We start from the raw sequence: 23,351 nt of genomic DNA, 5'->3' as shown, positions 1-23,351 counted from the left end.
TCCATAAACAACTTCCATTCATACTTATAAAAAATGACGATCTCGCCTGTCACTTTCTTAAGATTTCTTGACTTAAACTCCAGGTCCTCAAAGCCACATATTTTTCAATCTTGCAAAAAACAAGCAATTTTGAATGATCGATAACAATACTCTCTACTTTTGGCGAACAGTAAATTGGTTCCACTTTGACAGTTCAAAATTGAGGCCCTTTTGTGAACCACTATTCAGCACCCAGCTTAGAATTTTCACGAGCTACCGTATTTTTTCGAAAGTACTCAAATTATCAAAATTTTCAATATTGTTATCAATGGAAGTGAAATTTGGTATACATTTTAACTTTTTATATTTTTGCCTACCTCACTGAGGCAAGGCTATAATCCTGCTCTAAAAATGAACTTCCTATTAAAAGCTCGAAGACCCACCTTCATGTATACATATCGACTCAGAATCGAAAACTGAACAAATGTCTGTGTGTGTATGTGTGTGTGTATGTATGTATGTGACCAAAATTCTCACTGAGTTTTCTCAGCACTGGCTGAACCGATTTTGACCAAACCAGTTGCAATTGACTTGATATAGAGTCCCATACACCGCTATTTAATTGTTTGAAGTTTCGATAACTAGTTCAAAAGTTATGTATAAAAATGTGTTTTCACGTATATCCGGATCTCATTTATATGCATGTAAACGATGTCCGGATCCATCATCCGACCAATCGTTGGTTAGGTAATCGAGAGACCTTTCCAACGAGTCCACAGCAAAGAAGATCTGGCAACCCTGTCTCGAGTTATGACCACTTAAGTTATATCTGTGTACTTATTTTTCTGGATCTAAAAAAATAGCTGAAATATGTGTCCAAACCACTCATATTACCCATTGTTGGTAAAAAGTGAGGAAGGCATCAACCATATAGGTGGGTTAAGTTTGTTTTTTTTTAATATTTACTCAAAATTCCTAAAAAATATTCCAAATTTTGAATGGACATCCACAATATTATTTTTTTTCTGTAAATCACCGTGATTTTTTGAAAATACTAAAAATTTCATTTTTTTTAAGCAAAATTTTATATGAGGGATACAAAATTTGAATGTTTGTTTGAAGCATGAAGAATTTAATTTCGTTGAAATCCAGATTGCAAATTTTAAAAATATAAGTATTTTCAAAAAAATAAGGTGCTTTGTGATTTTTTTTTTTTGTATGTATATTAGGGTGGGTATGGATTTTGAAAAGTTCTCAGATCAAGTTCTGGTGTGGTTCCCCTTGTAGGGCATACAGATAGGGACTCTCACGGCAAATTTCAGCTCATTTTGACATGTGCTTCAGCTGTTTGACATGTGGCGCTGTTTGACATGTGGCGTCGCGGTGTTCATCAAGCATTCATAGCCTGCTAAGGAAAATTTGATGCTTTTCTGGGGAAAACCGTTGGTTCCGAAAACCCCGTATGTATTGCCGTTGAGCTCCATGGGGGTTGAACGAATCGACCTGGTCTCGCTAAAGTTGTTCTCCAGACGATTCCGCTCATTTCTGGCCATCCTAGAAGTTTTTACATGTTTTCCCCAGGCCTGTAGGAGCGAATGAACGAAAATTCAAAATTTCACATAGTAAATTCCATGTAAACTTGAACTCGCTTGAGAAAAGCCAGTTTTCAACCAAATGAGCTGAAAGGAGAATGGGCAAATTTGTATGGGAGCTGGTCCAAGGATGTACACGAACGGGACCAACTTTTTTCGAAAGATCTCGCCGAGACATGAAAAAAAGTCTTCTGGACCAACTCTCTAAACCCCGGGGTTCAAAAGTTACAAGTTGTTGAAGTTTGAGCATTTTGGGTAAAAATGTACAAAAAATTGTATTTTGGCTATTTCTTGAATCATTCATAAAATCTCTATTTTATTATGGATATTGCTGATCTTGACTTCATTCGACGCGTATCAGCAAGAACTATGAGTTCTGATATGTCTTAGCATGATTAAAACATGATTTCTCTTGTTTTTATCCGTTTAAACCGTTTGTGCACGAGGCATCCCATAAAAACAAGTCGAAACTTCAAGGTTTTGAAACCGAATCCGACCCAGACTGCTTCAGTGAGTATTGAAGGCTTCAGTGTAATGTTGTAACAACTTATTGGGATGGTCTGAGTCATCCGAGAACTCCTTGGAGTTAAGACTGGTGAGTCTACCGCCGTAACAAGCAAGATGTCGGCGGTTTTTGACCACGGATCATACCCGCATGGCTTCAGTAAGTATGGTAGACTACTATGCTGATGTGTTGGAGTGTCCTGGGTTCTCCTAGGACTCCCTGGAGTTAAGATCTGTGAGTCTACTACCGTAACAAGCAAAATGTCGACCGGTTTTGACCCGGGAACATACCCGCATAACTTCAGTCAGTATAGTAGACTGCTTTGTTAATGTGTAGGCAGACTGTATTGCTGTTTTGTTGGGATGCACTGGACCATTCCAGGGAGCCCTTGTAACAGCCGTAGACCTACAGATCATAGCTCCAGGGAGTCTTAGGATGACCAAAGTCATCCCAACAAAGCAGTCTACTATACTGACTGAAGTTATGCGGGTATGTTCCGGGGTCAAAACCGGTCGACATTTTGCTTGTTACGGTAGTAGACTCACAGATCTTAACTCCAGGAAGTCCTAGGAGAACCCAGGACACTCCAACACATCAGCATAGTAGTCTACCATACTCACTGAAGCCATGCGGGTATTATCAGTGGTCAAAAACCGCCGACATCTTGCTTGTTACGGCGGTAGACTCACCAGTCTTAACTCCAAGGAGTTCTCGGATGACTCAGACCATCCCAATAAGTTGTTACAACATTACACTGAAGCCTTCAATACTCACTGAAGCAGTCTGGGTCGGATTCGGTTTCAAAACCTTGAAGTTTCGACTTGTTTCTATGGGATGCCTCGTGCACAAACGGTTTAAACGGATAAAAACAAGAGAAATCATGTTTCAATCATGCTAAGACATATCAGAACTCATAGTTCTTGCTGATACGCGTCGAATGAAGTCAAGATAAGCAAAATCCATTATAAAATAGAGATTTTATGAATGATTCTAGAAATAGCAAAAATACAATTTTCTGTACATTTTTACCCAAAATGCTCAAACTTCAACAACTTGTAACTTTTGAACCCCGGGGTTTAGAGAGTTGGTCCAGAAGACTTTTTTTCATGTCTCGGTGAGATCTTTCGAAAAAAGTTGGTCCCGTTCGTGTACATCCTTCGACCAAATTCGCCCATTCTCCTTTGGCGTGAAAGTCCCAATGGGTATGCCCTACAAGGGGGACCACACCAGAACTTGATCTGAGAACTTTTCAAAATCCGTACCCACCCTAATGCATATTTATGAGAAAACGCGCAAATGTTGAGAGAAAACATACCGAATTTCGCTTCGTTTGACACCCATATCGCTAATTCTGACAATTCGATAATTTTCGAAAAAATTACAATTTTTTGAAATTTTAAGTATTTTTCAAAAAAAAAATAATGAGGTGAAAAAGCATACATTGTTTTGTCGATCGATATCCATCTGCATATTTCAAAAATCACAGTATTTCTGAAAAAATACGATATTTTTGAATATTTTAGCTTTAAACAAAAAAAAAAATCTAATGAAGTGAAAATTCATACCAAATTTTGTTTCTCTGGTACTCATATTGAAAATTTGAGTACTATCGAAAAATATGGTATTTTGTGAAAAATTAAAGGATATACTTCGAAACATAGGCCGCTGCAAATATTTTTCAAAGTTTATGTAATATAGCTGAATTAAGTCGATTTAAAAAATAAATAAAAATGAGTTATAGTCCAATTGAATGTACGCTTCGAATCTGCAGAAGTTAGTTTCCAAATAATAAGTTTTACGTGTTTTTGAAACACAATTCGGAAAAAAAATATCCAAATTTATTGCCAGTTTCAGTAAAACCATATGGGTAATTCTCTACCAACTCACACGAAATCGGGAAAAGTTGCCCCGACCCCTCTTCGATTTGCGTGAAACTTTGTCCTAAGGGGTAACTTTTGTCCCTGATCACGAATCCGAGGTCCGTTTTTTGATATCTCGTGACGGAGGGGCGGTACGACCCCTTCCATTTTTGAACATGCGAAAAAAGAGGTGTTTTTCAATAATTTGCAGCCTGAAACGGTGATGAGATAGAAATTTGGTGTCAAAGGGACTTTTATGTAAAATTAGACGCCCGATTTGATGGCGTACTCAGAATTCCGAAAAAACGTATTTTTCATCGAAAAAAACACTAAAAAAGTTTTAAAAATTCTCCCATTTTCCGTTACTCGACTGTAAAAAATTTTGAAACATGTCATTTTATGGGAAATTTAATGTACTTTTCGAATCTACATTGTCCCAGAAGGGTCATTTTTTCATTTAGAACAAAATTTTTCATTTTAAAATTTCGTGTTTTTTCTAACTTTGCAGGGTTATTTTTTAGAGTGTAACAATGTTCTACAAAGTTGTAGAGCAGACAATTACAAAAAATTTGATATATAGACATAAGGGGTTTGCTTATAAACATCACAAGTTATCGCGATTTTACGAAAAAAAGTTTTGAAAAAGTTACTTTTTGCGTTTCTCTTTGTTTCGTCGTCCGTGTCTGTCGCGGGTGACCATGAACGGCCATGATCGATGACGACCAACTTTTTTAAAACTTTTTTTCGTAAAATCGTGATAACTTGTGATGTTTATAAGCAAAACCCTTATGTATATATATTAAAATTTTTGTAATTGTCTGCTCTACAACTTTGTAGAACATTGTTACACTCTAAAAAATAACCCTGCAAAGTTAGAAAAAACACGAAATTTTAAAATGAAAAATTTTGTTCTAAATGAAAAAATGACCCTTCTGGGACAATGTAGATTCGAAAAGTACATTAAATTTCCCATAAAATGACATGTTCCAAAATTTTTTACAGTCGAATAACGGAAAATGGGAGAATTTTTAAAACTTTTTTAGTGTTTTTTTCGATGAAAAATACGTTTTTTCGGAATTCTGAGTACGCCATCAAATCGGGCGTCTAATTTTACATAAAAGTCCCTTTGACACCAAATTTCTATCTCATCACCGTTTCAGGCTGCAAATTATTGAAAAACACCTCTTTTTTCGCATGTTCAAAAATGGAAGGGGTCGTACCGCCCCTCCGTCACGAGATATCAAAAAACGGACCTCGGATTCGTGATCAGGGACAAAAGTTACCCCTTAGGACAAAGTTTCACGCAAATCGAAGAGGGGTCGGGGCAACTGCTGTGTGAGTTGGCGGAGAATTACCCATATAAAATCATATAAAATGTGAAAACTTTTTATAGTGCTTTGAATTAATTTTGACTTATATGACAATATAAATCGATAATTTTATAAACAAAACTATTTTTAAAAAGTAGGCAAAACTCTGACCCTTTAAAAAATACCTTAAATTTATATTCATTAAGTACATTTTACGCAAAAAGAACTCTTTAAATCTTATTTTAATAAGAAAAATTATGATTATCAAGGTCACCCTGGAATTCAAAACAAGAATTTCTGAGCAACTATTTTTTAAAGCACTATTGACAAAAACAATCCAGAAAATAGTGCATGGATTTTGTGTGGCCTATCCAGTTGGAAAATATTCCAAAAATAAATTGAAATCCTATCCTATCCCTGGTTTACGGTATGTGAAATTGCTCTTTGCTTTTGATCACAAATCAAAAATGGATGTTACAAAATGTATAATAACTGGATATTCGGTTTCTAGGAAACTAAGTTTAACTTTGAAACTTCTCCCTCAATAATTCACAGCAAATCAACTCCCCACACGGAGAAAAAAGAGTTCCCAAAATCGTGAACAAGCGTTCATGAAAATGAGAACCTCGAACAACGATTTTGAAAAACATACCATGAAATTTGAACACTTTGTTCGTGGTTCTCATTTTCATGAACGCTTGTTCACGATTTTGGGAACTCTTTTTTCTCCGTGCAAAACCACAGAAAATTATTTAATTTGAAATAAAGAAAACTGCAAATTCATCAAGTCAACTCCGTGCAGCCACGCCACGTGGCTGAGGATAATCTCTCCTCGTGGCAAACGAACCGAGAGAGGTGCCGTGCCAGGTGTGAAGATAAAATCGCTCCTCAACACGCGGGGAATTCATTTCCAGGACAACAATTAATCTCCTCACCCACTTGGCAGGGAGGTTGCTCCCCCCCACCTTACCTCAGATCCCACTCCGCGTAATTCCTCCGCAAAATACGTCTGCATTTCACGACTCATCATCAGGAAACACACACACACAGCCGCATTGCTCCACGTGTCCTTTCGCAGGTTTTATTTTCTGTCCAGTCAGGTCCAATTACTCTGGTTGGCGTCGTCTCGACACTGGGTGTGAGTGGGGGTAGGAGGTAAAAAAACAAAAAAAAAAAATGAGGGAAAAAAGAAATATTAAGAGAACTGTGGAAGAATTTAAGGGGAAGTTCAGTGGGGTTCCAAGGTTTGGGGAGCGGGAAGAGTGTCCAATTAGATTGCGTCTTTTTGTTCTTTTCTAACTTGCAATGAGGGCTGAATGGGGTATTTTTAGTAGTTTAACAAGATTTTTCAAATCAAAATTTAACTTTTATTGAGAATACTTAAAAACTTGCTATTGTACACAAATCCGAAAAAAATCAAAGCTAACAAATTTGACCCAAATGAGCCCCTACCTCACACACGTGTCCCGTGCCTTGGTACCAGCTTTGGCTCACCATCCCGGGGCTCTACACACCCGGTTTACACAGCACTGAGCGACGGACGGCCGTTGGCCGACAAAATTGCTCGGTGCTCCGTCAGGCACTTGGTCCACTTCCGACGGGCGGCGCGTGATGGGCCCCAGCTATTTATACACTATCTTGTCTACCTTCGGGCGTTTAGTAGCAAAAGCGCCATCTCTGGGTGGTATTTTTTTGCCTTTTGGCCAAGAGTGGTGAGGACTTCCGTTTAGAGCTGCAGCCAGTCGTTCGTTGACATTATGTGTTGTCGGCTCTGGGAGGCTTTTTAAAATTAGCTGTCATCTACTGGAGATTGTAGCAATGGGCACGGTGGGGTTGAAAGGAACCCTCGTTCGCTTTCAAAATGAATGGTAATATATACATTAGGGTGGTCCAAATTAGGGTACCCCCGGGTGCTATTCCCTGCAATCGAAGATTGACTCATCGGACCACGGGAACCCTTTGAAGCTCCTGACCTCTTGAAGTGAAGTCTTGGGAACATAGTCTAAATCGAGACTTCTCACGGAATGTGCCTTCTAGACCATTGAAACTGAAACCTTATAAATAAATAAATGCATCAAGGGCTCTCCGGGCAGACGGTAATAACAAAATTAATAATATTTCAAAAACAAATCCTGTTAAAATAACAAAAAGGGTTATTATTTTATCTTGAAGTTCAACTTCAAGAAGAAAAAAATAATAGCAGTTTCTGATAAAATAACAAAATTTGGTATTGAAGTGATATTATATTGAAAATGTTTAATAACACGCTAATAAGAGGAAATGTTATACATTTCAAAAACTCTTTTTTTTTTCTTGTGTTAAATATGTTTAGATCTTATTTTGGCCTTGAAATGGGGTCCTTAAGCTAAAATTATTCTAAAAAGTTGAAATTTTGAAAGTTGTTTTTTTTTAATTATTTGATATACCCCCTAAAGGACTCTGTTTAAAATGGTTAGAACTATGGGATAATTTTGACCAAAAAAAAAATCAATTAGTTTTTAAACGAGGCATGTGATTTTGGAATAGTTTGTTCAAAGTCACAGGTATTTAATTTTTCGATTCAAAAAAAAATCCCTGAAGTCATTGAGCCAAAATCTGACAAAAGGTTACAGCACCAATTGTGCCTATTATTAAATTTTCATCCCATAAACTCTTGTCTGTCTTATGCAGAATGCCGTGAATCTCAATTTAAGCCCAGTCCTCGAAGGAGGGGATGCGCCTCATCTCTGGGATGAAACTCCAGTAGATCCAACGAGAGTGGCGTTACGTTGCCTCCATCACGTTCCGTTTCTCGTCTGGCAGCGGGCTGATGTGCATCGAACCATAACTGACAACAACACTGCTCTAGAGAGAGAGGGAAGGAGATCCAGCACAAAGTACAGACTTGGGGCCACACGGCGTGTTGGTCTGGTTGATCCCCTTTAAAATAACCTTCATTTCGAGGAAACAAAGTCAATAAGCTATTCTCGTCGTCCTGTTTCCCCCTGTGAACCACCCTCAATTTCCAGCTGGAGGCGGAGGAGGGAGTGAAGAAAAGTGAAATAAAGTAGAATTTTCGTCTGCCAACTGTCATGGAGACCCCGTGGTGGAGGGGTGGGGAGGTGGAAGACACTCTACAGAGCAACTTCCCTTCCAGAGGATGCTGGCTTGGCACATTTTGTTCCGGAGGCCGGAATTGGATCAATTTGGTGAGGGTGTTTGAGAGTGCCCGAACATTCGTTAGTAGGTAAACAAAATTTGGCGGCGGCAAAGCAGCTATTTTGGAAGAGCGAGGTTGTGGGTGGATGGGGGCAGAGTTGTGTAAGGAGATGATGCTGGGTGGTTGGCAGCTTGATCTCTAGTTAAAGCATCAAGGTTAGAACAGTCGTATCCACACTGGAAATGTAATTCATTTTAATTTTTTATTCTTCAAGAATACATTCATCAAGCCAATCGACCTTAGATCTGATTGATAAAAAGCCATTCATAACCCACCCCTGATAATGAATCCGAGAACATATATTTCGGTATGACCCTTTTCATTTTACTGGATTTTTACAAAAAAACAAGTCTTCAGTGCTTTGGAATTGATGGCGTTCTCAAAATAAAAAAAAATATACATATTTTAAATCAAAAAAGTTGAAAAATAAATTTTAAAGCACTGTAATATCTGGTTACTGTCAAATAAAGAGATACATGTCATTTAATGATAAACTTACTTTTAGAATCTGCAATACAGAAACAGAATTTTACGAAAGAGTTTTGGTTGGTCAATCGAAAGAGTTTTTGGTGGTCAATTTTTTGACCAGTTTTTTTTTTAAGTTTCAATCCATCCGAGCATGGGTAAATAACAAGGGAAATGCGTAATAATACCTTTCTCTTGTGTCAATACTAAATTTTGGTATTTCTGGACCCTTTTAAATTTGTCTTAAGGATTATGCAAGAGCAAAATGTGGTATCATACCAATTTGAAGTATTGTTTTGATATTGCAAAATTGCAGAATTTGTCAATGGTCGAACACCACATTTTGGTATTCTTTTAGTATTACAGTATTTTATCAAATTCCTCTGAAACTATGGGAAAATTTTGACCAATTTTTACAAAATAATTAATTTTGCGCTAAAATGATGTCTCAAAGCGAATGCCTTCATTGAAAACTGGAAATTTCAAACTTGATTTTAAACATTTTTGATATACCCCCTAAAGAAATGACTTGAAACTGTGGAAAATTTTCTTAGCCAGGATGCCACATTTTGGTATTATTTTGGTATTGAAGTGTTTTATCAAATTCCTCTGAAACTATGGGAAATTTGTTTAAACTTTGACGAGGTAATTAATTTTGCGCTAAAATTAATTGAAACTCAAAAATGTAAAAGCTGATTTAGTTTTTTTTATTTACCCACAAAGTTTTTTTTAAATCGTTGAAATTTCTCTAAGTCGGGATAACCAAATACTTTGAAAAACGAGTCAATCGACAGATTATTGAAGTTTGGTGAATTTCAATCCAATTTCATTTTAATAACACTTATTTTTCAATCTTGTTACTTTCCAGAAGAGCAGTTCTCTCAGATTTCGGTCATTCGATTTTTTTTTGTATTTTTTAATCCGACTGAAACTTTTTTGGTGCCTTCGGTATGCCCAAAGAAGCCATTTTGCATCATTAGTTTGTCCATATAATTTTCCATACAAATTTGGCAGCTGTCCATACAAAAATGATAAATGGATAATACAAAATCTGTATCTTTTGAAGGAATTTTTTGATCGATTTGGTGTCTTCGGGAAAGTTGTAGATATAATGATACACGCTAAAATTTTTTTTGGAAATTTTTATTTAACTTTTTGTCACTAAAACTTGATTTGCAAAAAAACCCTATTTTTATTTTTTTTTATATGTTTTAGAGGACATCAAATGTCAACTTTTCAGAAATTTCCAGGTTGTGCAAAAAATCTTTGACCGAGTTATGAATTTTTGAATCAATACTGATTTTTTTCAAAAAATCGAAATACTTACTTTTTTACTTTTTACTTACTTAATTTTTAAACCAAGAAAAACATTTAAAAATGTGTAATATTCAATGTTTAGCCCTTTTGAAATGAAATTCTTGATTTAAAAAAGTTGAAAATATTTTTTTTTGAAAAGATCGGAAAATTTCACAAATGTATCATATTTTAACATTGTAAATTGGACCATTGTTTGCTGAGATATCGACATTAGAAAATGTTGGGTTGTTTGGGTGAGACTTAGAAAACATCAATTTTCCTGTTTTTAAGCACTTGCATGGCAATATCTCAGCAACTAAGGGTCGTATCAACAAAGTTAAAAAAAGCAAAATATAGAAAATTTTCTCAGCTTTACAAAAATAGTTTTTTTAAAGGTGTGTAAACATGTGCACTAATTAAAAAAAATGAAAAACTGCGACTATTTTCAAAAAAGTCACCTGAAAATGGATTTAACTTGAAAACGGTGCACTTTATCAAAAATTCACTTGAGTACTTTTTGATTGCAAATTTGATTTTACATCGACAAATGAAGTTGAAAATTTTTTGCGACCAATATTTCGATGTTTTTGAAAAAATCAGTATTGATTCAAAAATTCATGACTCGGTCAAAGATTTTTTGCACAACCTGGAAATTTCTGAAAAGTTGACATTTGATGTCCTCTAAAACATATCAAAAAATAAAAAAAAATTAAAAATAGTATTTTTTTGCAAATCAAGTTTTAGTGACAAAAAGTTAAATAATAAATTACCAAATTTTTTTAGCGTGTATCATTTTTTTTCAGTGTAGTCCATATCCATACCTACAACTTTGGCGAAGACACCAAATGGATCAAAAAATTCCTTCGAAAGATACAGATTTTTGTATTATCCATTTATCATTTTTGTATGGACAGCTGCCAAATTTGTATGGAAAATTATATGGACAAACTAATGATGCAAAATGGCTTCTTTGGGCATACCGAAGGCACCAAAAAAGTTTCAGTCATATTAAAAAATACAAAAATTAAAATTCTACAAAAAAGACCGATTTCGTAGAGAATTGCTCAGAAGCTTCAAGAACTTCAAGCACATGCCGTTCATCAATGACAAATGCATTCGATGTGGTGAAGAATATCACTAAGAACAACATGAAATCAGCAGATGAGTAGATTTGGCTGTTGCATATGGATCATTTCCGTTTTTTCACTAACTGCAACTGCTGCACTCAAAAATGGTATGAAAATACCAAATTTTTGTATTACTTATGCAAATACCAGCGACCAAAATGTGACCTTGGTTGCCCAGTAATAGATGGTAAAATACCATGTAATCATACCAAAATCATGTATGTGGAAAATCACAGGAATACCAAAATCTGATTTTCCAAGGGCGCGGGAATACCTAAAAATAAAACAATGGCAATACCAAGTTTTGGTATTCAAGCAATGTTCAAAAATCCAGATGGCCTCAACTTGGTATTGAAATGGTTTTATTTTGAGGCATTATTTTGCCAACTAGAATGTTTTTTTGTACCAAATAACTTTATATTTTTGGTAAAATAAAGTTAAAACTCAATAAATATGCCCAAAATCACTTTCAATTCATGTTTTGAAAGATTTACATAGATTTTGAAAAGTTTAATGAAGAAAAATCAATGTGTCTCATTGTTAGAAGTGGGGAACAAACAATTCACAGCCCTGGATTCTGGATATATTCTTAATTTTGGTCAAACTTAATAAAAGGACATTGTAGCCCAACTCATTCCCTATAAGATGTCGGAAGAAATCTGAGGAAATATTAGTTTTGGTATCAATGGCAGCCTACGAGCGAAAAAGTAATTTTTGTCCATGATTTACTTTTACACCCCGAATCAAACATTTATGAATTACTTTTCAAGGGAGCGTCCATAACCATAGCCACTATTATGGCAGACGTGTAGATACACCTTTCCCCCAAATATGAGCCTGATTGGTTGAAACTACGACTTGTGAGAGCCATTTTATTTAACTATTTTTTAAATCTAAAAACCTGTAGCCTTTTTCGTAATCCTTTCATGGGATTACCATCTTTATTTGCCCCAATGTTCAATTTGCCACTTTTTAGCTTTTTTAAATTAAGTGTTGGGAATGAATAAAGAAAGTTTTTATTTTTCAGTTTTGTGATAAGTTTTACATGAAACATGAAACTTATTGTTTTTTTGTCCCTCAAAAAGTAAGCAGAATCGTCAGTTGAACATAATTTTTTGAAATTTTATAATATTTGAATTGAAATGGCAATTTCAAATACTTTGCACTTTAAAATTGAAGTGCCCTTTCGGTACCTATAAAAAAACGAATCCAACTTAACCCAACCAAAAACCAGAATATAAAACTCTAGAAATAATATCCACGCGTAATGGAAAGTTTATTCAGCGCCTCTCTCTTCGTTGCTCCAGGATAATAAACCAAACTTTGCGCACGTGGTTTATGTACGCCACCTTCGTTAGGCACACTGCTGAGAATCCCGTTTTTGCACACATCCAAAACTAATAGCATCAGATAGTGGGGTGGGTGTGAGATAAACGATCTGCGAGCATTAGGGTGGCACTGGGAATTTGGAGGAACTATAAGTTCATTAGGGTGGTACGTCTACTAGAGTTTTTTGAAATATTTGAAAATGTTGTTTGTGGCATTGCAATTTATTTTGTTCTATAGTAAAATCAACAACAAGAAGTTCGTACAAAGGTGGCAACACTTGGACCAAGCCCTAGAGCACAGCTCCATAATGAAGCAGTAGTGGCAGCGGCAGCAGCACGAAAACTAATCCTGTTTGTGTTTTGTAAACAAACAGTGAACCGCTTCGTCATCAGCAGCGCGAACATGTGTGTGTGTGTGTGTGAGCGTACGTGAGCGGATGTGTGTTAAGCCTGTATGTATGCATGTGGTGAACCGGAAGCACAAACAAGAACCAACTCCCTGGGTTTGGGTTTGAGGATAATTTTCCACTGCTTTTTTTCCGTACAAGAGGGAGTGGCTCACAGGTTGTTCGAAACAAAGGGATTCAAGAGTTTGTTTTCAATACCCCTTTTTTCAACAATCGATCCGTTTTAAAGCCACTTTTTCGCGGAAACAATCGCCTTAAAGTATGCTTTCAACCACCAACCTCTACCAAATTTCGCCTAAAGCTATGCAATTTGCAACATTTGGCAGACTTTTTTTTCCTCGGGAAACGACTCCATCAACTCCCTCGCGTCATAAAACGACCAACCGACAAAACCGACAATTCCGGCGTGGGGGCCCATTCCGTGTCCTTACGAGGTCGGTCTTGTGCGATAACGCCTCCATTGTCCCACGAGGGTGGCGGTGCGAGGTGACGACAGAACCAGGAAAATTCACCCAAGATGGTCCTTTTTTTTCTTTGACTTTTTGCTTTGGGGGCACTTTACATTGTCGAAAAACCACCCCCGGAAAGTGCCGTCTGTTGGTACAAAAAGAGCTTGGCCAAAGTAAGATAAAACATGGTATTTTACATCCGCCTGCCCCTCGGTTGGCATCCTCCCTCGAAGTGGCCGGTCTTAATTACCCCAAGAGGGAGGGCATAAAATTATCGAGATTGTGCTCTGCCCGGTGAACCGGAAGTGGCATGTGGGACTCGAGCTAATCCCACAGATCCTGAGAATAGGAAATGTTGGCCACTTGGCATAAGTGGTTAGAATTGAGCCGAAAGTAGCCGATTTTGAATATTTCATGGCGCTGCTGTCGGGCCAGAGTGCGCCTGCAAGTAGGCATGATAATGGCAGAAACACTACAGAGCGAAGCCTTTCGATAGGCAAAGCCGATGCCGTTTCTGGTACAGAACGTAGAATTCAACCTTCTCACCGTGAGAAACATTAAATTTTCAAATCGAAACACTAAAATGTAGCTCAAGCTTTAAGACAGCCCCACATCGGCATATAGTGCAAGTGTTTAGTTTATCCACCCCACGTATAGCAAAGTAGAAAGCAGCTTCAGAACTCACTTTTATGTGTGTTTTAGCACACCACCACTACCAACATGAAGCAGTGTTTGGTAGACCGTATGTGCGCTCCGGAACTATGGCAGTAGCAGTATCAACTATCTTGGTTATGGGATCGTAAGATACACGCGCCACCGAGTAGGGCAAGGTGATGGTGTAAGAAAGGTGGTGGGAAGAATCGTTGGATCGTGAGGGAAAATGGAAGTGAATTTTAAGGGCAGGCAAGCAGGATCATGGCTCTTTGTGGGATAAACAATGAAATTTATTTAAGGGAAAAGTTATTTTTGTTTGTCCTTTTACCTGTGTGTTGTTTGATAACACTGGAACGCCCAACGCATGTCCAACTTACACGGACGCCCAAGCCTCCCAAAAAAGGTGGAACGGCAACTTCAACTCGCTGGTTCTCGGGCATTACACAACCAATCGGGACGATTCTTGTTTCCAGTGATTTGTAAGAATGTCTAGATGATCCTAAAATTTTGCAGAACTTGATTTGAACAAATCTGTAATTTCTGCGACCGAAAACATCGTTCCACCTTTTTAAAACCGACTGCCTCCGCGGAATTTTTGGCGATTTTTTTTTACACTCTAAAAAAAGTTGGAGCGATGTTTTTGATCGCAAAAAATTCAGATTTGATCAAATTAAGTTCTGCAAAGCTTTAGAATCATCTAGACATCCTAACAAATCACTGGTAAGAAGAATTATCTTGATTGGTTGAGTTATGCTCGAGAACCATTGAGTTGAAGTTACCGTTCCAACTTTTTTGGAGCCTTGAGCGTTGGAATGATAATAAGTAATGGTGATTGAAATTCATTGTTTTGTTTCGTTCATCATTTTATCTGTTTTATTGCAAATATCTTGGCTTTGCATGGACATAAATGAATGTCAAAAATAGCAAAATGATCTCCGTAAAATTGCCTATAAGCTGTATGCATTAGTTTTGGCTGCAAAATGTTTTGGCTCGTTTTGAAGAGTGATTTTTGAAATTTTTTAGCTAAAAATACAAATTTTTCTTGCTAAAACGCCCTGCCATGCTAAAACACAAGCTTTTATGGACCATGTCTGTACAGGAATTTGTTCAGCGGACACTTAGCTATAACTTGAAGCCCAAGGCGACCAAATTTGAATGACTTTAGTATGATTGTTACGCGCATTTCTGAAAAATACTCGAAAAATGCACTTTTTTCATTCAAGCTCCGCGCGCGAGTTGTAAACCATTTTTGGGATTTTTTTTGTTGTATGAAAACATTGTTCCTGACATCCTAATCTATCATTCTAGGGGTGAGCACCAAAGATTTGACAACTTTTCATTTTTTTGGGACGGCCTATTGAACAATCTCAAATTGTCTACTAAGAAAAATTTAATTAAAATTAAAAATGCAGCAAAATGAAGGGTGAAGCGTCCCAATTAACTAAATCTAAAGGAAGTTATTAGAATTTTAATGAAAAAATAGCCAAACTTTCAAACTCCATAGAAAAGATATCCGACCTGGAGCTTAAAGAGAACATCTGGGACTACCATTTGGGACTGAGGATGTTTTGGGTAAGGCGATTAAATATATAAAATAGATGCTTTTTCATTGATTGAATTTTTCATGTTTTTGCTCGAGAGACCAATTTGTTGGTGAAAATTTTAACAAACCCGAGTAGTTGAACCAATTAAACAATAGAAACATATATCAAAAATTGTTTTCATCCAATTACGCCCTTTAAAAAAAAGAAAATATAAAAAATCTCCGGTTCACATTTATTGTTAGGTACGTTTCCAAAAATACTAGATGTCACCTTAAAAACCGATTCTTATTTTATTTTTATTTTTCAATCAAACATCCGAATTTTAATGTCTACATTTAAACAGGTAAGCAGTTCTCTAGGATTTCGGTCATTCGATTTTTTTTTTGTATTTTTTAATCCGACTGAAACTTTTTTGGTGCCTTCGGTATGCCCAAAGAAGCCATTTTGCATCATTAGTTTGTCCATATAATTTTCCATACAAGTTTCGTAGCTGTCCATTTACAAATGATGTATGAAAATTCAAAAATCTGTAACTTTTGAAGGAATTTTTTTATCGATTTGGTGTCTTCGGCAAAGTTGTAGGTATGGATACGGACTACACTGGAAAAAAATGATACACGGTAAAAAAAATTGGTAATTTTTTTATTTAACTTTTTATCTCTTAAACTTGAATTGCAAAAAAAACACTATTATTATTATTTTTTTATTTTTTTATATGTTTTAAAGAACATAAAATGCCAACTTTTCAGAAATTTCCAGGTTGTGCAAAAAATCATTGACCGAGTCATGATTTTTTTAATCAATACTTATTTATTCAAAAAATCGAAATATCGGTCGCAAAATTTTTTCAACTTCATTTTTCGATGTAAAATCAAATTTGCAATCAAAAAGTACTCAAGTAAAATTTTGATAAAGTGCACCGTTTTCGAGTTAAATCCATATTTAGGTGACTTTTTTAAAATAGTCGCAGTTTTTAATTTTTTTAAATTAGTACACATGTTTGCACACCTTTGGAAAAAAATATTTTTGAAATGCTGAGAAAATTCTCTATATTTTGCTTCTTCGGACTTTGTTTATACGACAGGGCCAAACATTCAATATTACGCCCTTTTAAAACGTTAGTCCCATTTTTTGAAACTGATAACTTCAAATAGATATATCTCGGCAATGATACAACCAAATGTCTTCAAACTTGTTTTGTCAATTGATGAAAATGTATAATTTAAAACCCTGAAATCAGATTTAAACAAAAGTTTAATTTTGTTCTGACATTTTTGCCGATTTACAGGGGTTACATAATACATAATATTTTTATCGATTTTTCAGTACAATTTCCAATGAAATGGAAAATGTGTGTGTTGACCACCTTGCAATGTCATGAACGAAAGAAACGAAAGAGGGAGGTGCCAAAACTAGAGGAATGGTCCAATAGGCAATAAACTTGAGATTTCTGTTGACTACAGTCTACTCGATTGTACGATTGCCTCGAAAAAAAATCACTTCAGATAATCAAATCTTCGGATAATCGAATCACGGATTTTTTATGTACTGTTTTTGATTGTCAAGCTTATCCGAAGCCCCGTACAAACCTTCGTATAATCGAACTTCGGACAAACGAGGCTCCGGATAATCGAGTCTGGGCTGTATCGATTACTGGACTTGCCTACTTAGTTGACATAAAATGATTCAACATCAAAACCTTAATTTTAAAACTTTTTAAAAGTAAGCTCAATTCAATTTAAATATTACAGCAAACAATTCAATTCAAATCACATTTACTATGCACAAAAGATGTGTTGTTTAAACTCAAGAGGGGGAAATATTACAACATAAAATACAACCTTCAAAATATCCGTAATCTTCACTGTACATTCCATTCGAAGGTTATTTGAATGATCAACATGAAAGTTCAAGCCGTTGCAACGCGTCGATTGATTGAGCCTTGATTAAGTCTAAATGTTGATAAAGTGTTATAAAGTGTTTTTGAACAGGATAATTCCATGTTATGAATTTATAATAATTAAGTAAATGAAACATATATTAAGCTAAGATTTTTTAAATATTTGTTGGTAATAATAATTTGTTCGTAATTATTTCTTGAATATTAAAGATAATGTATCAGCAAAGGCTTTACACAGTTTGATTTTTTGGAACTGCTTTAAACCTATGCCTTTCAAACAATGCTGCCGATCATAGCTGAAAAAACGTTACTTTAAATTACCTCAGTGATTGGTGCCTTCCTTCTAAAAAAAAGCTTCCTGCTTGTATTAAGTTGCGCCTGAATACATGCAAACAAATTGCTAAAAAAAAAGCGTTACTTTCGTTTCTGCCATAAAAGCTATAATATTAAGAAAAATTGAGCTAACGAAGCCGATTCCATAAAGCTGCCTCAGCTGGATCTGTAGCAATTTCAACCCTTTTTTGTTTCGTCGAAATTATGGTCTTTTGATTACCTATCCAACGATGGGTCGGTTGATAGGTCCGGACAACTTTTCATCAACATTTTTGAGATCCGGCTTCAAAAAAAGTGTGTAAATAGCACTTAAGTGACCATAACTTTTGATAGGGTTGTCAGATATTCAATGCCTTGGACGCGTTGGAAAGGTCTTTCAAATACCTTTCTCAAAATGTATAGCATAACGGGGTTTCTTACAAAAAACACCCTTTTTACAATCTTCCGGACATTAGTCAATATCGTGTTTTACAGATAACTATTGAAGTACTTAACTAAACATCACCATTTATAGATAGTGACTTAGGGGACCCCAAGACGGATCGAATGATGCCAAAACGAACAAAATCGGTTCAGCCAGTGCCGAGATAATCCAGTGCAATTTTTTTGATCAACATCCAACCACCCGCACAGACATTTGCTCAGAATTTGATTCTGAGTCGATATGTATAAATGAAGGTGGGTCTAGAAGGTCATAGTAAGAAGTTCGCTTTTCAAGTGATTTTATAGCCTTTCCTCATGAAGTTGAGGAAGGCAAAAACGATTTTTTTTGCCGACATTCATTTTTTTTAAATAATTTTAATATTGTCCAAATACGCTATCATAATATTCAAAACAGCTTATAGATTTTTAAATTGTTTGTAGTTCATAACACATCTATCGTTATTTAAATTTTTAAGACCTCAAAAAATATTTTTTGTCAGCTGATTTTTCAACCCAGTATTGAAGAAGGAGCAGAGGAGAAAGGGGTGCTATAAAATTAGAATAAAAATATTTGAAACGGCTTTTGTACATAATATCATCAAATTCTTTTCTTGAATTCCTATTAATAGAACAGGGCGATTAATTGGTTGGAATAAAAAACATGGATTGGTCCAATCATTGGAAAACGCATTGAACTGAAATTTGACTGAAACATTTTTTTTAACTTGTTTTAATAGTTCCAATCGAAAAGGAACTTTTTTTGGAAGTTTTGAAATTTCTTGCTCCTTAGGTTATTATATTACTTTGCAAAACATAGTTTCAAACGAGATTTTGTATGCCATTTTTACACAAAAAAAAAGCGTTTTTTGTGCTTTATTGAACCAAATCACATAGCATTCTTTGAATATTTTTATTTTTTCATAAATATTTATAATTTCATTGAAAAAGGGTTGCATTAAAACATGAAGAATATTTGTACCAGCCTGAATTCCAAACATTTTCTGTATGCTACTAAATTGAGACAATTATCGGTAATGTTCGTTTAAAAGCACTTTAAATCATTGCATGATTGAATAAAGTTTTAAGGACATGTTTTGTATGATAAGTTGAAGTACAATGATGACTTTTTGATTCAAAAGAATCAAGAATTAAAGAAATGAATGATAAAAAAACTTACCACTCACTGCTCACAGCACCTCGAAACACTCTTCTTCAATCTACCAACAGCACCTGCAACGCGTTGTTTGTTTTAGCACAACAATTTTGTCTTCGCACCCGGAAACTCAACGTCGTGTCGTGATGACGTGACACTGAAAACAATCTTCACTTCCTTGGCATTCGATGACTTTCACGCCATAACATTTAACCTTTCCCTTCTCATCACTTTTTTTCTCTGGATATTTCGAGGCAGAAAAAGATCCAATTTCGGGTATCACTCAGCACATTTCAACCTCACTCCTCCCAAAAAAAAGAAGAAAAAAAACGCACACATTTCCATCAGACGCACATTTTCATCCCATCTTCCAGCCGAAGCGCGCCATCTGCACCATCATCATCACACTGAGCTGCTATCGCCATTCAGGCGATTAAAGCTAAGCAATCTTAAGCTTCTTCACGACTGACTTGGCTCTTCCTCCTTCCTTCATCGACTAAGCCACTGTGAATTGCCTAATTTCACTAATCGCCTTCGCACATCATTAATCACATTAATGGCGGAAATTTCGGCTTCTTTTTCTGCTTCTTGATTTTTCCGAACAAAGTTTAGTGTGTGACTAAGCAGAAGCGTTTTGTTTTTAGACGTTTCCCTTTTCGAGAAAAAACACTTTCTTTGTTCCGATTTTCCTACCCCCAAGGATAAAGGGATGACCCCGAATTTGTATTCTACCGGAGAAAGGCAAGGAAGTTACTTTCGTTTGGCCGCCGGCAAAAAAAAAACCGAAAACGACCGGAATAAACGAAGAAATTCGCTACAAATTTATTACATTATGATTTATAGCCTACTTGCAGGCGCCGTCGCCGGACGAACAAACAAAGACCAAACAGACCGGAACTTTCCCCAAAAAAAACTTTGTTTTTTTATTCAGCCCAATAATCTTTTCCAGAATCGAAAACGGTACGTGTTTCGCAAAACAAACCGAACGAACTTTATTTCGCGCCTCAAGGTAGACAACCACCCGCACCAAAAATTCCGACCAGTGAATCGCCCGAATGCAGACACGAAACTAGTCGAACTCCGCGGTGGCACGTCTGTTTTTGTAACGAGCGTAGCCGTTTCCGTTTTTGGCCACCGGTAGCGTCCTCTGGTGGCGAAAACCCCCCTCGCACTACCCCTGAAAGTAGACTACTCCACCTCCACTTCCAACCGAACCCCAATAATTGCTAGTTAAATAGTTGTACAAACGGCACCACTACACGCGTAACTGACAGCTGCGACGTCACCACTACAAACGAGCGCACCACCCCCACCCCCGAATCTACACTTTGTTATCAACAACAAACCATGTGGCACTGCCCGCACCCCGCCTCTTACAAATCGCTAACGAAACACGACGACGCGACCGACCGAAGCGCGTGTTCGAGGGAAACTGAAGCGCCGAAAGGTATGCAACAGAGCGTTTTGCTATCAGGCGAGGGATGCTTGTTTTGGTTTGGTTTGGGATTCGTTCGTCGTACGACTTTGACAGCTCTAGCCTTACTTCGGGCGCGTGTCGGAGTTAGAATCAGGGAGCGTGCGCAGTGCAGAGAAAGTGGAAGCAGCGAGTTTGTCGGAGTTTTGCGTGAGGGTGAATAGTGACGATGTGCAGTTCGGGGTGAATTGCACGAAAGATGTTCTAATTTGCCTTTTTGTTTTTAAACGTGACATTTTAATTTAACATTTGAAGATTTTTCAAATTAAAAATAGGGGTAGGGCAGGGGTTATATCTTAACTTACTATTTTGACTACAAGAAACATCAAAATGTTAATATGATACAAATAAGAGCACAATGTTATGTTAACACAAACAGTTTTAGTTGAAGTATTATACTTTAACTTGTGCTTTAACATAATATGTGATAAAATTTTGCACCACGGATTATGTTAAAAAGTCAAAAAAATAAACATTTTTACTGAAAAACTATGTTTTGTTAAATTTAGCATTTGTTTAACCAAATATTCAAATATTGTCGGTAATTTTCCATAAAGTTGCCAATCTCTAATTTTTTAACATCGAAGTCTATAGAACTATAGTTCTGCGACCGAGTTCAATTTTAGTGGTCAATTGCCTTTTAAATTACCAAATGCATTTTTTTAAATATTGCAACACCGTCATATTAACCACCACCTGGATTAAAAAAATCAAAATCACTTGAGAAATGTTTAGTGGTTGGCAATCAAAAATAAGACATCGAAAAAAAAATATATTTCGTGATTCAATTATACATAGCAGGGATGCCACTTGGTTTTTAAAATGACCGTAAAAAAGTCTGTGTATTTCTGGGCATTCAATTTACAGCATTAGAAATCCATCAGAAATCGCGTTTTTGCGTTTCGGTTGATATATTAATTTAATGAATGTTTTTTTAAAATCTGTGCACTTCAAAAAATGTCTGGCACAAGCCCAAATGTCTGTGAAACACAGACATATCTGTGCATTTGGCATCCTTGCTAAAGTAACATTTTTCTAAGACTGTTCTAAAAAAGTCGCAAAGCTACGTGCTTTCAGAAAAAAAAAACTCAATTTCAGGGTTTTGCCATATGAATATGGTTGAGATGTCTAATCTAGCCCTAGCGCAGCCATCCTTACTGAAGCATCTTGGGAAATGTTGGGGTGATTACTTACAACCTCCTTCTTTTCAAAACGGCCAGGCCAACTGCGTAAAGTTAACCGCATATACACAAGCTGAGATTTTCTAATTAGTTTCGATAGGAATACTACTACTTTTTTGTGTTAATAATTGTCTAAACGGGTGAATGTAGAGACGTTCAGAAATTCTAAGAAGTTGAAAAGTTCTAAAAAGTGCTCACGTGATTTAAGATTTTTTTTTTTTGAAATTTAATATGTCTTTATTGAACTTTCTTATAATAATTACATTTCTTTTACATGCTAAGTGGTATGGCTAAATGCTCTTCATTTTTGTTGTACTTTTCGTTTTATTATTTCTGTTCACATTCATTTATTTACTTCAAATTGTTTTACATTTTTGCATTGAATCGAAAACATTTGGGTAAAAAAGAAAAAAATCACTTTAACAACTTATCCTAACTTAAAACTAAAATATAAATTCTTTGAATTATTCAAAACCATAAGAACGAGTAAACTACGAACTGTATTTTAAGATAAATCCACCAAGCGTTCTCACTTGTTCTGCACGAGTTTTGCAACCACGCAGTGTTGTTGTCTACTCGATGGAAATGTTCAGAAGTTCTTGTGGTGAAAACAGGTCACTGCTGCCTTCATCCGTAGGTGTTGGTTGGTTTTCCCTCAGTTGCTGACTGAACCAGGAGGTGTTGTATTCTCTGCAACTTTTTGCCGCTGATTCAACGGCAATGGCTGCAGATTTGTAACCACTCGAACAGATCCCGCTCCAGGTGACGCAAAAGCAGGAAAATCCACGTCCGTGAATGCTGGTGGTGTTTTGCGACGATTTGGTTGGTGCCTCGTCGTCGCTTGCTGCCGAATTTTTACAAACTCAGCACGTTTTGGGCAGCTCCGATTCTTGGTAGAATGGTCGCCACCGCAATTGAAGCATTTCGCTTCGATGTTCTCGTTGATTGTTTCGCAAGCTTGTGTTTTGTGCTCACCTCCGCAGGTTGCACAACGACTCTTGATGAAACAGTTCCTTCCACCATGCCCAAACTGCAAGCAGTTCGAACATTGTGTCACGTCACGGTGGACTGGACAATAACGTTCCCAAGTCACGATGATGTCGAAATTTTTTTTATTTTTTATTCTTAACTTATTTTTATTAGGTCCGTTTAGGTGCTGTGACCAGGTTAGGA

General features: G+C 36.3%; 1 protein-coding gene across 2 annotated transcripts in view; it reads right to left on the bottom strand.

The window, feature by feature from the left end:
* Positions 1-20,924, bottom strand: part of LOC120425007 (uncharacterized) — a 157,116-nt gene extending 136,192 nt beyond the window's left edge. Inside the window, exons 1-2 of one of the 2 annotated variants that reach the window (XM_052708584.1) lie at positions 20,870-20,924; positions 19,548-19,828 (exon numbers count right to left, since the gene is read on the bottom strand). The gene's annotated coding sequence lies outside the window, so the exon portion shown is untranslated. Of the gene's footprint in view, positions 1-19,547; positions 20,731-20,869 lie in introns of those variants that run through there. The other variant, XM_039589382.2, reaches the window with a different exon arrangement.
* Between the last annotated feature and the right edge of the window lie 2,427 nt (positions 20,925-23,351).

Source organism: Culex pipiens, chromosome 2 (assembly GCF_016801865.2).
Source record: "Culex pipiens pallens isolate TS chromosome 2, TS_CPP_V2, whole genome shotgun sequence".
Lineage (NCBI taxonomy): Eukaryota > Metazoa > Arthropoda > Insecta > Diptera > Culicidae > Culex > Culex pipiens.
This window is presented reverse-complemented; position numbering and strand designations above follow the sequence as displayed.